Source organism: Sylvia atricapilla, chromosome 7 (genome assembly GCF_009819655.1).
Source record: "Sylvia atricapilla isolate bSylAtr1 chromosome 7, bSylAtr1.pri, whole genome shotgun sequence".
NCBI lineage: Eukaryota > Metazoa > Chordata > Aves > Passeriformes > Sylviidae > Sylvia > Sylvia atricapilla.
In genome coordinates, this window is record NC_089146.1 from 11,158,416 (window position 1) to 11,170,092 (window position 11,677).

General features: G+C 37.5%; 1 protein-coding gene across 1 annotated transcript in view; it reads right to left on the minus strand.

Annotated features, from left to right (window-relative positions):
* Positions 1–11,677, minus strand: part of TYW5 (tRNA-yW synthesizing protein 5) — a 161,565-nt gene that overhangs the window by 129,562 nt on the left and 20,326 nt on the right. The window lies entirely within an intron of this gene.

Sequence of the window (11,677 nt, forward strand, 5' to 3'; positions counted from 1 at the left end):
ACAAGCAAAAAAATTTAAAAAATGGAGTTAGTACCTGTGGCACAGAAACAATACTGAAGCAGGTAAGATGAAGTGCTGTGACATGGTAAGGAATTGGAGTGCCCCACATGAGGTACAGATCACAGAGCTCAGCATGAGTGGGATCAATGAATTCTGTGCTGGGGCTGTGGTGTGCACTAACTTTGCCAGATACCAAGGTATGTTGGGAGGTTTGCTACATGGCTGCTACAAGGATGAGCTCCACATGGTTTATTTGTCTGCTGAACGCCTCCTAAGAAGTGGCTATAAAGAGATGTGTTTAACATCAAAATAAACATAACAAGTACACAAAAATAGGTTAAACATTTACAACCAAAAGAAACCAAAATCATCAATAGCAGGAGTATTAAAAAGCATAACAAGTACTCAAAGGAAAAATCAGCAGAATTCCCAGGCATGCAGCAAATTGTGTTTTTGTACTACTGGAATCGGTACCTACAGATTCAATGAGTCTGAAGTTTGCTGTACAGATGAAAACAGAGTAGTCTTTAACAGCACTTCAATAGAAAATGTAATTTGGGTCATTGTATCCTTCCTAATACAGCATCCAGTTCACCTGACTAACTGTAATCCCCCTCTGGTTTAGAGGACTACTAAACACAGGATTATTATAACTTTTTTTTCCATCAGTGCATTCAAGAACATCTGCAATAGCTAAATGACAGCAACACAGCATAGAGTTTTAAAGCAAAACTGTATTCTTGCATGTAATTCTAGGCAAATAAGATCTTTTGAAAGAACTGCAGGTCACATGGGGCCTGCTTTCACAGATATTCATCCAGAATTCAAAGCTTAATTTTTAGACAGCAACTTGAATTTGATGTGCAGAAGAGAATTCAGCACTGCTACATAAACTATAACTAACAAAGGTTCAAAAACATCTCCAAAGGGCATGGATTTAAGGCAGACTAACAACCTTGCATTCCACAAAGCAAATCATCAATGGAGCTTATTTGAAGAAGGTGCAAGATATTATCTCCTGCTTTAGACACCTAGAAGAAATATTGAATTTCTTACAAATCTCTTATAAGAACTCTTCCTGGCCACTGACCCCAATTCCAAGAAATGAAACCAGTTTTGGTTAGTCAAGGCATTCTATTCCTGATAAGAACAAAAAAATCCTTTTAATAGGCATACATTTCCACTTGGTTAACTTGCAGTGATGTCCATTTTCTTCTGAAGCATAAGTATCAATAAGAAATGCAAAAATTTTCTTTCACTAAATTTTCAAAGATTTAACTTGCCACTCTTTTTATCTACCCCATTCCTCTTACTCTCAGGAGGAAAAAAAAAAAAAGAAAAAGAAAAAAAAAAGCCTCTGAAGAGGGATATTACTTACATGGAGAAAGCTCATGGTAGGAAAAACATATACCCAGCAATTCAGTTCTATTGACTGCCTCAGTCACTGGTGAGAGCACCATTCTGTAGACTGATCTGGAAAGAATGATTAAAAAAGAGGGACACAGTCAGGAATTTAAATGCTCTTGACTACTGACACACTTTGCTAATCTATCTTGAGAAGGTCAGTTAACTTCATTGTGTGAATTTCCAAAAGGATATGTTAAGTTTATCCATCTTTAAATAAGATTTTCATCTCATACCTTCAAAGCTGTTCCAAAATGGACCATGCTTTCATTTGTTACTAAAGCCAAAAGATTGTCAGATGGGGCAGGTAAACTGTGATATTCTGTGGCAATATGTGACACCATTCTCTAATTAAACCATTGGAATAAAACACAGTAATTAACATGAAATTATTCTAGATTCACACAGTTCATTTGTGCTTCCACGAACACAGCAATTTAGGACTATTTATGTTCATACACTTCACAATTCAATACAGGAAAGCTTTCAATGCCAAGATTTAAAATCCATATGTTTAAGATATATAGTTATATATATATATGCATCTTATAAAGTGAGATGGAAATTGCTTTCCCTTTTGCAAAATTACCTAGTGCCTTTCATTAAGGCAGACAAAGCTTACAGTCCTTCAGAGTGATTCTAGCTAGTGCCATCCAAGCAGCCCTCTTTCCATGGTCAAGGGCCAATTCATTAAAGTTCACCTCTGCTGACTGAGGACAGACACACAGGGAGGGATTTTCAAGAACACAGTATTAAAAATATTCAGTCTTCATGCAAAGTCAGTGCATCAATCTTAAAATCTTCCATGCCACACATTTGTTTGATTTTCACATTATGGGCAAAAAGTGAACTTTCACAGGTCCTTCACACCACCTGCCCTGCTGCCTTGGATAGCACTTGCTGTCTCCTCTTTGTGGAGCCAGTTCTTCAGTGTCCATAGCCATATTGCACCTCATACCTATGAGATGGCTCCAATACCTATAATCATTAGAAAAACAGATTTGTCAGAACAAAAACCCTCACCAGTTCTACATTTTCTTGTATCTTTATAAAAAAATGAAGAGCAGTTTCTAGCTTTTCCAAACTTTTCCTGTTGGGAGCCCATCTGACTTTCTGGGCTGATACTGCATCCACTTGCCCCATTAGTATTTATGGTCAGTTTATACTACTTTCTCAAAGTTCCTTGTCTCCAGGTGGCTCCTTAATCACAAATATCCAATATGTACAGGCTTAATTTCTTTTACTTTGCTATCTTTTCTGTTCCTTTATTGCAGTGTGCTAAAAATGGAGGCTTTTTGCATACGCAAAGATCTTTACTGAAAACAGACAAGATGTCCTTCATTAGTCTCCTTCTATCCACCCACATCAGATTCCTTTTCCATGTTACAAAGTAACACCTAAATAATAATTCATGTTCCAAAGATGGGCCTCTTGGCCTCCCTGTTGAGTGTTTCCCATAAAAGAGCAAGAAAAACCATCTGGTTTCAGAAAGACTAAACTTTCCACTATTCAAAAATGAAGCCTAAGAGATATGTACACAAATTCCTTTCAGTGGCAAGTAACAATTAGAGTAACTTTTCTTTGGACAAGAACAACAAAATTGATGTACCATTATGTTTCAGAATGATCAAAACTGAATCCATGCTCAAGATTCTAGCTCCAAAACTTTGAAATACAATTAATGAGCACTTCTCTCTCCAAGTCACCAATGCCTGTTGCTCAAGAATAAGATGTTAAAAGTTCAGTCTGCTGGACTCAACTTCACACTGCAGAAAAAAAAGCAACTATTCCTATGGCTTTGGGACAACAACACATTTAACAAAACTTTCCTAGCTGCACACAAAATGAAAACATCTTGCTTGTAACATTCCTTTTAGCAAACAGTTTAACAAGAGTCTCCAGATTATAATCAAGCTTGTAACTGAAAGAATAAATGCTAACTCCCATTTATATGAAAAGTGGAATATGTCAACCAATTCTAATTGTTCTGCTGTTCACTGCCAACGACATCAAATTCATATTCTTAGCTAAATATATATCTAAAAAACTTTAAATATTTTCAACTGTTTACAATATTAATCCGAACCAAAATACTAGTACGTTAGAAGACCAGATTTTAAAATGAGAGACAATCAGAGTGGAGTTATATAGACCCAAAAGCATACACCAAACTTTTAATTTGTTCAGTGGTACAATTAGCATATACTTGGAACCTAGGGTGACAGCATTCCTGATTTATTTGCCACAGCTCTATTGATAAAGCCTTGTGGTCCTGCATGGCATGCAATCCTTCCTAGGTTTAGCTGATATTTCTTTTGTTCTGAGCAGTTTGATCAGAAGTCCTTGTTGGAGGCTCTCTGAGCACTCCCCAGCATTTAAATCACACTAGGCCAAATTCTATTCTTTTTCTACAAATGACATCTGGCCAAGATCTACAACAGAACCTTTTCTGTAACTTTTCTTATTTTTTTCAGCATATAAAGGTTTGGTGTTTCTATTGCTTTGCAAACAATAAATGTCTTTATATGAGAGTTTACTTACGCTGACATTCAGCACCTCCCACACCTTACAAGATGGAAAAAGGGATAATTATTCTGTGATTCTAGTGAATGACAATAATTCATTCTAATGAATCACTATAATGGTTTTTAATAACTGACCAGAAATCCAAAGCCTGAATGACCTATGTACATTTTTCAAGTTTTAAAGCTTATCACTACAAGTGTGCCTAAAAATGCCAGGAGGAGAATCTTATTATGACAGACAAACTTAATCCATGTTCCAAAGGGCAGATGATCCATTCATCATTTGTCTGTTCAGGAAAAACACAAGAGATTATACTGCAGATTGACACAATTCTGATCCCTGCTGTAATGCTTGGCCTACTCACTCCAAATAAATCCCACAGAGAAACCCAAAAACTGTTTGAAAACAGTCTGCAAATAAATTAAATTATTTTAGTTAGGCATTCAGTACTAAAGTCCTACTGTTTCTTTATGGATAAAGTAAACACAAAACTTCAAGTTTCCCTGGCAATCCTGCCATTCAAAAACAGGCAAGAAAATAGGACAAACCCCCCTCACCACTGCAAACCATCCAGCTGGTGATCCTGATAGCTACAGACTACAGTTAACTGATAGTGATGTAAACTCCTTATGCCAGCTTGCTTAAGCACAGAAGCACAAATGCACATAATTAAGATCTGATGTTTGCTTTTTCCTCCAAACACAAATGCAGTATTTGTGTTTGAGCACTGGCAGTAACAACTGTGAACTGTGCTATTAATGTCTGATTTGAAAATGCTTGTGGCAGAATCCTGTCTAGAGAAGCAAAAATAAAATGTATTCAGACAAAGCAGCAGTGAAAAGTGCATTAAGAAAATTAAAAGCAGTGATTACAAAGGAAAATAATGTATTCTTCTCCCAGAAAGTTATTTATGTATAACAGTTCTTAAAATGGATCCAAACAGTGCCATTCTCAATAAAAAACTAAATTTCTGAGGGGATATATTTTTAAAGTAGATGCGAATCCTTGTTTTATTAAAAGGGAGAAATATAGTTCAGTACCCTTCTTTCTTATTTTTTAGGTTAAATAAATTGGTACTAAATAGTCCAGTAATCTAGGTGCATTTATGGCTTCATTTATTGACTCAGGTTTAAGAACTTATACCTTAAAAAAATACAGCATAGAACTGAGGCTTAAGTTCAGTAAGGAACACAGTGAAAACTGTCTGCAGCTTAAAGAAGCATTTCACACCAATGTGAGGCATCCATTTACTAGACAGTCTCCCCAAACGATCTCTGGCTCTGAATCAGTATCTGAAGGTGCATCCTTTCACTGAGGATCCATGGATTTCAGCTGTCTGTTGCAACTGGCTATAGCAGGATGACATGAAATTGTTCTCTCCCCTGTTCCTATTGAACTGCTCTGTAGTGATTGCTAATGCTGTGTAAAACCAGTCCGACAGCTTAGTCTTTTTCACCAGATATGCATACAGAAATATTCTGGTGATTATTGTTCTGAATTGTAAGGCCATAGAAGGCCGAACAGAGCCAGACTAGAGGCTTTGGAAAACCAGATCCAGGTAGGCAGAAAACATCCACTCTGTTATCATCTCACTGGGTAGGGGTTTTTGGCAGCCACTTCAGCTGAAGCATCCTCCAAGATTTGTCAAGTCATGTTGCTATCAGTCACATTGTTTCCACTGATAGATTTAACAAAGACAAGTTTCCCAAGGTGGCACCAAATAAATCCCGATAATCAGTTAAGGAAAGTTTTTTGGTTTGGTGTTATGGGATTTTTTTTAACGTTTGTTTGATTTGTGGGTTTAGCTAGTTCTTTTTCCTCAGAGAAACACAAAAGGGCAAACCTATTCCAGCGAGAAACACTGAATGTCACCGGGTATTCTGAAGATGGACTTTTACTCCAAACACAGCCGAGTGAAGTCTGGACAGGCACCTCCTAACAGAACAAAGCATAATTCTGCGGGTACACCCAAAGGCCTTAGAACAACAAGTAAGAAGATTAGAGAAGTTTTGTGCCACAGATAGGTTTAGCTTTAGGTCAACACGGCCTGCAATTTACTTTTCAGTCTCAGGTTTCACATGTGCTTGCTTGAGATGAATTAGAGGATCACAGAATGGCTAAAGTTGGAAGGGGCATCCTGAGACATCTACACAAAGTGACCTTCTGGTAGCAGGTTCAGCTTGGGCAGATGGCTCAGGACATCTGAATATCTCCAAGTATGGAAACCTGGCCCAGTGTTTCATCATCCTTAAAGGAAAGAAGTGTTTCCTTATGTTTAAATATAGCTTTCTGTACATCAGAGAAGTGAAAAATAAGCCTCATCTTCAAATCATAGAAGTTCCTTTTGGGACAAGAGTTAAAAACTCTTTAGGAACACAAAAGAAAAAAGCTACCTTCTTAACATATCAAAAGGAACTCCATTAATTAAAACAGATTGTTACAGACATCATCTGGAAATGTACTTACTGCTTCTACTTGACTACTTTTGTGCTCTAGAGGAAGATAAAAAAAATAAAATTTTTAGTATGCAACAAATAGCAAAAACTTCAATTCTCCATATTGCATAAGCATATACATAATTTTCTGCCTGCATTTAAAAACAAGTTTTTGATAAAGCTGGACAGAAGCAGGTGCTGATTAATAATAATTTAAATTAGAGATACCTTTACTTACAGACTTATATGTATTAAATGTGCTAAAATCTTCCAAGTCTATCTGCAAATAAAAGGGATAGTCCTCCTCCACATAAAGCACTGACTGTGACAGGGTTATTTGCATTAAGAGCAATGAATAATTGCCAGTTACAGACTCTCCATTGTCATTACATATGGGAGAATATAACTGGGAGCTGAACCATCTGTATCCACTGAATATCATATGACTAATTATGTCCCTTATTTCATATACATATTCTACTTGAATAATATCTTTTTTACAACAGCATCCCATAAACAAACTATCTCAAAGTCCTGAGCTTATGCAGTGCTCTTCCTAAAAAAATAGTCTTCTCTGACAAACAAGTAATTTCAAGTTGAAGATCTACTTTTCTACTATTTGTGATGTATCATGCAAGCAGCATCTCAAACCACTTTTGGGAGGAAAAACTAGAGTGAATGTGGTATAAATTCCAGAAACTCTTGGTGCAAAGAAACTGTCTTTGGCCAAATTTTGACCTTATTTTTGTGCATGTGGCAATCCAAGCTAAAAAAAAAGAACGGCAGAAGTTAGTCTTATGCTGAATACCCATTGTAATATACCCATCCCCAAAGCCAGAATATTCTAAAGAAAAGAAGGGAGAAGGGAAACTGGGAGAAAGCACACACAAGCCAAAATTTCAAAATTTCACTGCCAAACCTCAGACTGCAGAAATTATTAGGGAGCTGAGTTTTGTCCAACTATTTAAGCAAAAAAAAATCTCCTTTTATTATACTCCTTGGGTTACTGTGCATTCTTTTAAATCCCAGACAGATTTCCTAATTTATATTGACTTACACCAGGCAACACAGAGCTTTCTAAAGCCCCAAATTTCTTGCACACTTAAACTGCAAAGTACAGAACCTTGTCATTGAAGTATGTATTTCATGAAAAGCAGAACTACTGCTGTGTTTTGGGGGGACTCCTGCCCTTTATTTTTGTATAAAGTGATTTCAGCCCTTTATACCCACTATGTCTTCCTGGCACTGGAGCAGGACAGAGACAGCACATGCAGGCTCCAGTGTGCTGAGCCACCACACTGAATTTTCAGCCTATTATGTTCAAACATATTGTATAAAAGCTGAATTCCCCCAGCTTCCTCCAGTAGAGGCATTCATTTGAATCATCCTAATCTATTGATTCAGCATTTTTCCCAGTCTTTCCAGATTATTTGCACTTCAAGTCCTACTCTTCACTTACAGCAGGCAATGGAGACATTGAAAATGACTGATAGAAAGATATTAGAAAGGTAGACAGAATCAAGATTAAACAAAACCAATTCCCACAGAGAAATGGGAAAGAGGAAAAGGTGTTTTAAACAGTACAGAAGTGCCAAATACTTTATACATTCTGATTTTTAGCATTAAAAAAACAAAACCGAGATCCCATATCCTGTGTTTTAGCAGCTTCTCCACATAGCTGACATAAATGAAACATGGATTTACTTTTCAAGCTGAAAAGCTTTTATTCTCACTTTCATACAACTCAGTAAATTGCCCAGAGAGTGATTTATTCTCCACTATGATCTCTTGAATATCTTATAGCCACACAAAAGATGGATGCTGGCAGGCAGAGCTGTCAGTAGGAATTTCAGCAGAAGTAAATTGTTTAGTTCTTACAATGCAGCATAATGGCTGTAATTTCATTTGAACTGTTGCCATTAATAAAACTACCAGCCAAGACCTAGGTGTTCATTACTGTGCAGCCACTGGGAATTTCTGTGCACAATCCACCACAGATGCAGGTAGCCCAGCCCTGGAAGTGTTACTATACCTGAAAGAATGACAAGCCAGGCCTGGCACTTTCTCTCAATAGCAGAAGACACAGGTGCATGTCAGCTGCTAAGGAGTTTCCCATCAGTATTTAGCAGGTGTTTTCACAGCTATTCCCATCCTCTGCCAAAATGCAAACTAGCAATTTCAATGCATATGCATTGAAAAATGTTTAAAAGGAAACTAAAATATAATACACAGATCTGCAAATATGTGTAGATGTACACTGCACGGTAGTTGGGCAGGAAGCATGTTTTTCTGGAGCACGTTATCCTGAAATATTACAGCTCCTACATACGAAGAGATAAAAATTCAAATAAATTAAATACTTGGCTAAATGTATCACATCAGCAGATAGTTGCTCTTCACCTAAACTCTTGGTGAAGCACCTATTAAAATGCTTTAGTTTAAGTGCTGCAATTAAAACAAAGTACAGATTGTTTTCTTGATCTAAGAAAATGTACACAAGCTGAATTCTGTTCTATGCTGTGTGTATGTGCCCTCAATGCAAGCTCAGGATTAGCATACGTGCTATAAAGGCAACGAAACATGGCCAATTTCAGAAAAAGTGCTTTGAGCGTCGTAAAGAGACTTATGCTGTGGCACCCTTTCTACTCAGAAACTGCAGACTTGGCTGCCTCCAACAGGTTAAACTAATTAACCACCCTGCAGGCAGCCCCAGAGCTCTATATGGAAACTCAGATACTGAAAAGGTGAATAAGCCATTAGTTCTCCCCAGAGGAATTAGTTTTTATATGTATCTCATCACTGCTAATCAACCATGATACACTTTCTTTCTGCCAAACTCCCTGAGATGTATGGGCAAACACCTGCAAATCTGAAAAAATACTGTACACTTCATTTTCCTGTCCAACCTACAGAAGGAGAGGAAAAGGAGCAGTGAAGTGCACATGCAGGACGGGCTGTTGTACTGGCAACTCAGAGGTCAGCTCATAACAGATCTGGTATATGGAAATGGTGAGGGCTGCCGTGGGGACAAAAGAGGAGATGTGGCAAGAGAAACAGCATGGCAAAAAGAAAAGGCTTTTCCTTTCACAAGAATAGAGAGTATAGCAAGGAAAAAATAAGTAATAGAAGAATGAAGACATGAGGCATCACAGAGAAAAGGACAAACACGAAGGGTAACAAAGGCCTCTCAACAATACGGTATTTTGTGCCTCCATTGGGTGATATGTCTAAGGATTAATATACTCAATTATTGAATCCACTTAACACATTGCAATAGCCACATGACATGGATTGAAAGCAAACTCAGAGCAATCAGTGTCCATTAAAATTTATAGTATGTCACAGAAGATTTCTTAGAACTTCTTGAGAGTAGGAATAAATTGGTGCTTTCTATTTTAGGTGGGGAAAGCAGGTCACATACACTGTTATTTCCTATAATCAAAAGAAAGTCCATTTCAAATTTTGGTCATAGTGTGTGTCTGAATTCTGACTGAGATATGGACTAATTTCCATGCTCTCCCATAAGGCTCATGTAGCATTTTGGATGAAGATAAAAGCCCATCTACAACCTTATGTATTAGTTATAATTACCTGGTACCAGTTCATGAACACACCATGGTTAAATGAGTGTTTCTGGGCAGAGGCACCAGCACCCCCTTTGGCTGCTGTAACTGCCCCCACAGTGGGAATAATGCCTGTAAACCCTTCTGGGCAAGCCAATCCCTCATCTGCAGAAACCACTGCAGAGAATATAGGCCACAAGAGAAGAGCACAGATGGTTTTTTTCGCCATACTGACAGTAATTATTCATGTTTCTCAGCAATAATTAGGAACATGAAAACTTTCTTTTGCCCAAGAACTTGTCTTCAGTGGATCCCTGTTTCTTCATCAGGTTTCAGTGATCGTAATAGAGTTGTGCCTGTGCAAGCAAACCTCAGCAATCAAGGTCCAAATATTCAGATTTTCAGAGCACAAGCATTTTTCTCTATCTCTGTAGGGATTTTTTTAAATTATCTGCTTCATATGAAGAAAGCAGAGCACTAGTTTCTTCTTATATGTGTGTATTTAGTAGATCTTATCTAGCATTTCTTCAGCACTGTACCCAACAGGGGACAGAAGTGAGAAGGTTCCATTAGCCCACCCAATTAAGTTTTAGTGCCAACATGGACCTGGACTGCTCAAAATTGGACTGAGAAAATCTGTCTGCATGAACTGAAATAAATAGTTAAATGAAGGAGCTAGAGATTTTTTTCCCAAAATAATTTTGCTTCAATAGCAGAGGCGATGTGGAAGTTTCCACTCGGATCATAGCCTTAGGGCATGATCACAGAGAAAAATCTAGAAAACATTCTACAACAACATCTCAAAAAATTCAAACCAGGAGAAAGAGTATGTGCTTAGGAAAATTCCAACGTAAACACCTGAATGTTTCTGGCTGTTCTGAGACGGACTTTTTAAATCGCGCCGTACGGCGCCACCTTCTGGTGACCAAAAATTGGATTTTTTCCTAGTCAGAAAAAGCTGTAACCATATCGAAGACAATTTTCATAGAAAAATTAATAGGGTTAAGCTTAAAAGAAACTATTTTAATAAACAACCTATTAAACTTAAATCATCAAAAATTTTAATCAATCTCTGCTATTCCTATACACGTGCAAAGTGAAAAAAAGTTTTAAAATGTCTTTCTCCCTTTATCAAGAGGGCCACACATCAGGCTTGTTCTGATTTTCTGCTACTGAAGAAAAATATTTATTGCTTACACACCGAACAGTGAAATCTCCACTATGTGTCACTACACAACTTCCTTCTATGCTTCTAAGGGGACCCTCAATGACACGGTGCAGCTGCACTCTCTGGAAGAGCTTTGGAATATAAAAATTATTGACCTCTTGATGAGCCCAAAGACATACGGAGTGTGCCAAATAGACCATGAGCACATCACAGCTCCATAAACTGAACCTCCACGGGCAGTGCACACAAAAACCTGCAGACCAGAACTTACACTTCAAAAAAATAAGCCACTCTGTAAAGTATTCTGCTGGTTTATAGCATGCTACACTAACCTTAATGTCACCATATTTCCTTTATCTTGTTGAATTTTCCAACAAGAAACCAGTTAATAGTTTGATTACTTGACCAAGCAATTAATGCTCAATTAACTCTCCTTCCCTGAGGGGCTCAGCTGACGAGAGACAGGCTCCGTATTTGGCAGGCTTCTAGGTTTTCATACAAGTGTTTTTAAGTAGAACAGGAAAAGAGAAAAAAGAAATAAATGTGTGAAATAACAAAATTCTAACAAAAGGAATCGTGAA